The 6,329-nt window shown below is 43.2% G+C and overlaps 1 long non-coding RNA gene across 1 annotated transcript; it reads left to right on the top strand.

Annotated features, from left to right (window-relative positions):
• The first annotated feature begins 252 nt into the window (after positions 1-252).
• Positions 253-2,860, top strand: LOC121394329. The gene is made up of 2 exons (XR_005961672.1): positions 253-1,223; positions 1,259-2,860. It is a non-coding gene; the product is annotated as an uncharacterized LOC121394329 (long non-coding RNA).
• Positions 2,861-6,329: the final 3,469 nt, after the last annotated feature.

The raw sequence follows: 6,329 nt of genomic DNA, 5'->3' as shown, positions 1-6,329 counted from the left end.
ACCACACATTATATACCCTTCAGGAGAGGAACTTCAATGGGAAAAGGCCTCTCTAGGGAGAAAAGGGAGTATTGCCAAGTATCTATCATAGTGTCTCAGTGTACAATTATCTAGTGTTAGCTAGCTATGTGAACGAGAAGGGAGTAACATAGTGGGAGAGCTTCAAGGCCAGGGCACCTGCTAGAAGCAAAAGGATAACATAACATACTACTGATAAGGACCTTCTCAGATGGCACACTGTCTCCTGGGTAGTCTTGAAACAGTTCATAGAAGGGCCCCATGGGCACTTTGAAACTGCTCAGTCTACCTTGGAGGGGGGCTTAGGAATGCGAGGGGCCATCTAGGGCCTGCAAGACTTTTCCTTCCACAATCCCCCGTTTTGTCAGTTCTTCTGACAACCATAATACAAAACAAACAATTAAACATAGCATACCTTATAAATGCAATGCATACAACCTATATGAGAATACATCTGGTATATAATGTTCATACACTGTGGTGGTTCATTGAAGTCAATTTTTAGACTTTTAGTGTTCTTAAGATAGAACAGAACAGGTTTAGAAGAGCTTGCCTTTAGAAAAGAGTGAGACAATAAGGAGGTACAGCAAGAACAACAGCAACAAATGATGTTAGGTAGACAATAGATGACTAGAAGGATGACACCAACACAAACGAGGACATACAGAATGGTATGGGAAATCTTAGCACTGATATCTTGGAACCATGTGGATGGGTCCAACCAGGGGAAGATGGATTGTTCCTTGTGATTGGTTAAAAAGGTGTCCGTCCTCTGCTAAACCTTTACCAGGTGCTTGTCATCAATGTAATTACAACTGTACCTAACCCTCCTTGACTAGCTGGAAGATAATCTAACACTAAACAATGCGGCAGAACTTCCTTCTTCAATTGTTGGAGTTCATGACTTACTATCTTCAAACTGTTGTCATATTCATTAGTAATGTTATCAAGCAACAACATACTAGACATAAGGCTAAAGGCTTTCTTAATGCAACATCTATTTACCTTAGGGGAAGTTAAAGAGAGCTCTTGCCTTACCTTTAAAGATGCACGCTTCATTAGGAAGTGTGCTGGAATCTGAGCTATCTTAATATCTTTAGCTTCCATATACCAGGTGGGATGAAGCAATTTAGCAATCATACATACACCATGGGAGCCTTTTGGTAGCCACGGATAGGCACATTCACCACAAACAAAGTAATAAGGTGAAGGTAAAGTGTAAGGAGGTATAGATGATTAGCGGAACTGTTGATACAAAGGCCATCAGAACATAAGTGTACCAACTTACCAATATCCTTGGGCGACACCGTTTTATGAAACTGGAGAAGTGTCAAATTACCCCAAGGCCTGTTAACTATATCCTGACAGGATAGAGATTCTGCTACGTATTTTATACTGCGAGCTGACAAAGGATAATGTGTACATATCCATCAAGCAATAATAGTGTGGATGCTGCTATAACATACATTTTAACAAAAGCATTATCATTAGGCTCAAACAGTTATGCATATAAGTCTCTTTTGACAACCTTAACCTGATCGGTTGACGACATATTAGCCTCCGAAGTTGGTGAGGCTGCTGTTTGTTTACTTGTGAGTTGTCGTTGCCTGCAGGCTTTATGAGTGCTATCGTCAGCACAGCAACGAAGATAATGATGTGCAGTACGGAGACACAGATGATAAGTATTTTATCTGGCTTTGGGCCAAAGCATCTTGCACACAGAGACATGATGGTGCTGCTGAGGATCTTCACCCGATGGGGACCTACGTCTTTTGCACTGCACGTTAGGGTCCCTGGGACTTAGGTGGTGGAGGGAAAGAGGCGTTATTATGTCCTACAATTCCCCCCCACTTACACCGCAGGTGGAAGTTGAGATTTCGGTTTCCCTTCAACCTTTACAGCTGTTTCTGTGACCAGGAGTACCTGGAATGGTCATTTTCAGCGAGGTTGAAGATCTTTGGCACTGTGTCTCCTTATGAGGATCCAATCTCCTGGAATGAGAACATGTGGTTCCAGAACATCCGCTGGATCTGGTAATGAAGAATAAACTCGAGAACACAATTTGGTCAGTTCCTTATGTAACTGAGAAACATATTCAGTCATTCTTCCATAGTTCATGCAAAGAAGATGAGTAGAAGGAAAGTACGGAGCCATGCGTGCTTGTCTCCCAAACAATATTTCATATGGGGAGAGTTTACTTAGCCTTTGGGGAGTGTGCATGACAGACATAAGCACTATATCAAGGGCATCTGGCCACACAAGTTTAGTCTCTGCACAGACTTTACTTAGCCTGCTTTTAATAACACCCTTTAGACTTTCCCACTAGCTTGGGGATGAAATGGTGTGTAACATTTGATGAATCCCAATGTCTTTGTGCAGATTAATTACATAACCTGTCCCATGAAACGTGTACCTTGATCAGAGGATAATACCTCAGGCAGTCCATAACTGCCGACAATCTCTGCAATTAACTCATTAGCTATAGCTTCATCTGAAGCTTTTACAATGGACCCAGGGAATTGGTCAACACAAACAATTACATATTCATAGGTACAACATGTAGGTAACTGTAGGAAATCTATCTGCAATATCTGAAATTGTTACATTGGTTTAGGTCAGTGTTTGATAGGTGTTGGAATAGTCGTACCTAGATTATATTGCAAACAAATAAAACATAATTATACATACTTGGCTGCAATAGATGAGAACCCGGGGGCAAACCACATTCCTGACACTACATCACATATCCCCCCATAAAAAGTGTGGGTGAGATCATGTGAGGCAGCAACCAAATATGGTAACAGAGCACGGGGTGCAACAGGGCAATCACCTAAATGCCAAACAAAAACATCACCACTTGGAGTTTGTGTGCATCCGGCTTTAAGCCAATGTTCCTTCTCCTCAGGCTCTGCTTGGTCCTGAAGGGCTGCTAATACAGCGCTAGAGGGAACAGGAAGAGAAGGTTCTTTTACAACACATGCTTTAAACATTTTATAACACAATGCTGCTTGCTTTGCAGCTACATCAGCATAGGCATTATCTTGTGCTACAGGGTCAGAGGACGCAGTGTGGGCTTAGTACTTAATGACTGCAACCTGTTTTGGTAGCGGATTTGGCCCTACCGGATGGGCTGCAATAACAACTTCGTTAACTGCTCTGAGATCCTTAACAAAACGCCACTCATTCTTGCCGGGCTTTTTAATTGGCAAGATGGGCATATTTACAGGGCTAATCCTATGGTTTAACACTCCCTTATCAAGTAACCCTTGAATTACGGGGCAAATCCCCTATACCTTTGCCCTGGACAGTGGGTACTGTGAGATTTTGGGCGGGGGGGGGGCCCTTTGGGTCTACTTGTATGGACATCTGTTGGTGAGAAAGCCCACAAATCACTTAAAACACATTGTAATTTAGGAGGTACAGAATCTTCCTCCTCAGAAATTTCCTTTAGTGACAGAAGATTAGTAGTATCTAGTGCATTGGTCATCTCAGACACTTATGGAGGCAGGACAGGCACAAATACTGCATCCGGATTACAGTATATGGTGCACACTGGTTTAGAAAGGATGTTCCTACCTATGAAACTGTCAGGGATGGAGGCACTTAAAAGAAAGGCAGCTTTTGTGGATACAGGACCAATGGACACTTGCGATGGGCTTGTTTCTGCCATAGGGATAGGATTTCCTCCAACTCACACTGCCGTGACTACATTACCAGATAATGGCAGGTTTGAGTGAGTCTTTAAAACTGAGCGGGCAGCACCAGTATTCAGTAAACAAAGTTAGGGTCTTTTAATTAATAAACACTTCAATTAGGAGGTCTGGATGGTGATTAGAAGTGTTTGGAAATACTGGTACCGGGGCTGCGTCGCACCTTCAAGCAGGATTTATGAGGGATGCATTGGAATGTGAAGGGGCTGCATCTCCTGCAGGGAAAGGACTTTCTTTGGGGATATGCACTTATATGCATAATGCCCTTGATTATTACAATTAACACAAACAACTGTCTTTTTGTCACGGTTATCTGACCTGTTCTGCTGTCTGTTAGTTATTGTTTCTGGAGTTTTGGGAATTATCCTGGAAGTTGTTAGACTGTTGCTGAACGAGTAACACCTGCTGGGGCTTAAGAAAGGAGTTCTCAACTTGTGGCAACGGCAATTATCTTTTCTAACTTCTTATGCTTCCAGGCAAGACTATGTATGCTGAGGTTACTTTGAGGATCATTTAGTAGTCCTACCACAAAGGTAATAGCATACTGGACAGCAGACTCTTTGGCATCTTGGTTAAATTTGAAAACTATTTCCCAAGAAGCTTCTGAAAGAAAAAAAATTGGTGCTTATTGTACTTTTCAGAGCATGTAAACAGACTCCGACTTGGGCTGGGTCAACAGGGTTAGTATCTCAATACATTTTGTCTAACATTTGGTAATCCCCTGGACCACATGCTTATGAGCACCATTGACACACAAGAGTTCCTGTGCAAATTTGTGTGGATTAGTATGGGGCTGTGGAACATCTTGAAAAATCCTTCTAAGATCTGTGTGTTTTTAGTTAGACGCACTTCTGCAGCGTCCCCCGTCGCCCCCCTTTTTCTCTACTTTGTATTGTACGGGCGGGGTAGAGCTTAGCTGTGGGGCTGGGGACAGCCTGCTTGTCTGTATCTGAGCTATAACTTTCAGAGAACTTATTTCTGAGCTGTTTGTCTTTTTGGTGTAAATTTTTTTTTTTTTTCACTGTTCTCTATTATCTAACTTAACCCTTCTGCTATCAACTTTTCTTGTTCCTCTCTTTGCTTTCTAGCTTCCTTTGATTCTGAGGCACTTTCCTGACTTTCTAGGGCACATACTTGACCATTTACATCGTTTGCTGCCTCTCTCTTGCTCTTAGCTATTACGGGAAAACAACCCATCATAGAGTGGGGAGGCTGACGGCTCTATGTATGCCTTATGAGTTACAACCACTCAAGTCTGTGGGGCTAAAGCTTCTGATATATCACTGCTGTGCTGCGTATGTACTTAAATGCTTATACTCTTGTCTGGTGATCCCACGTATCGTTTGGGAGGAATGGCAAATGACTTACTCTCTGTAAGTGTACTCCACTTAGGCAAGTAAGCCACTACATCTTTGCCATATTCAACAGCAATCACACTACCTGGTGAATGCTCTACAGTCACTCTGCCTAGCGACTGTCTTGCGCTCACCCTCCTTGGTGAACGCGCAGAGGTGATCAGCCTCTGTTCACAATCCTCCCCGCTAGGGCGAGATGCTCCTAACGGAGTCTTACACTCATTCTGGCCAAATGCCTTAGTGAGCCTATTTCATCTCAACTAAAAAAATGCCCTCTTCCCTCAAGTACGCAGACTATCTTGGGGTATACTGGGGTCTGACCAGGTAAGTTAGTACAATTCTTATAAGCAGCAAGAGTATACAAAAGTTAGAACTTTTTCACTTTGCAATTAGTCCCCAATCACATGCACATTCATACAGGACACATGGTTAAGACAAACATAGATACCTCGAGTGATCACCTTGGGTCAGGCTGCTTGCACAGCAACACCCTGTCCGTTTGGAACCGGAGAAGAAAGGAGACAGAACAAGGTATGCTTACCCTGTGTGGCCACTCCTGTCCCGTTAGTTCTCCGGGTCCTCACTGTGGATGGGTGAAGTCAGCGTCTTGAGCCTGCCCGCATTATCTCCACCATTTGTTAGGGAATAATCCAAAGACCGGAGATCACCGAGGTAAAAGGAATAATCCAAGTTTATTATTTATATAATAAACATACACGAGCTCCGTGGGTTCTGATACACAAGTAGGTCAGAACTGAGAAACAAAAGATTGACCACACATTATATACCCTTCAGGAGAGGAACTTCAATGGGAAAAGGCCTCTCTAGGGAGAAAAGGGAGTATTGCCAAGTATCTATCATAGTGTCTCAGTGTACAATTATCTAGTGTTAGCTAGCTATGTGAACGAGAAGGGAGTAACATAGTGGGAGAGCTTCAAGGCCAGGGCACCTGCTAGAAGCAAAAGGATAACATAACATACTACTGATAAGGACCTTCTCAGATGGCACACTGTCTCCTGGGTAGTCTTGAAACAGTTCATAGAAGGGCCCCATGGGCACTTTGAAACTGCTCAGTCTACCTTGGAGGGGGGCTTAGGAATGCGAGGGGCCATCTAGGGCCTGCAAGACTTTTCCTTCCACAGTAGTGTTAACCCTTACTGCTAGTTTTCCCTTCCCTGCACCTTTCTCTCACTCTGTCCTATTTATTTAACCCCCTCTCTGCCCTGTTTGTTTTCCTCCTTTCACT

The sequence above is a fragment of the Xenopus laevis genome, chromosome 5S, assembly GCF_017654675.1.
Source record: "Xenopus laevis strain J_2021 chromosome 5S, Xenopus_laevis_v10.1, whole genome shotgun sequence".
Lineage (NCBI taxonomy): Eukaryota > Metazoa > Chordata > Amphibia > Anura > Pipidae > Xenopus > Xenopus laevis.
Note: the sequence above shows the minus strand (reverse complement) of the source record. Positions and strands in the feature narration are given on the sequence as shown.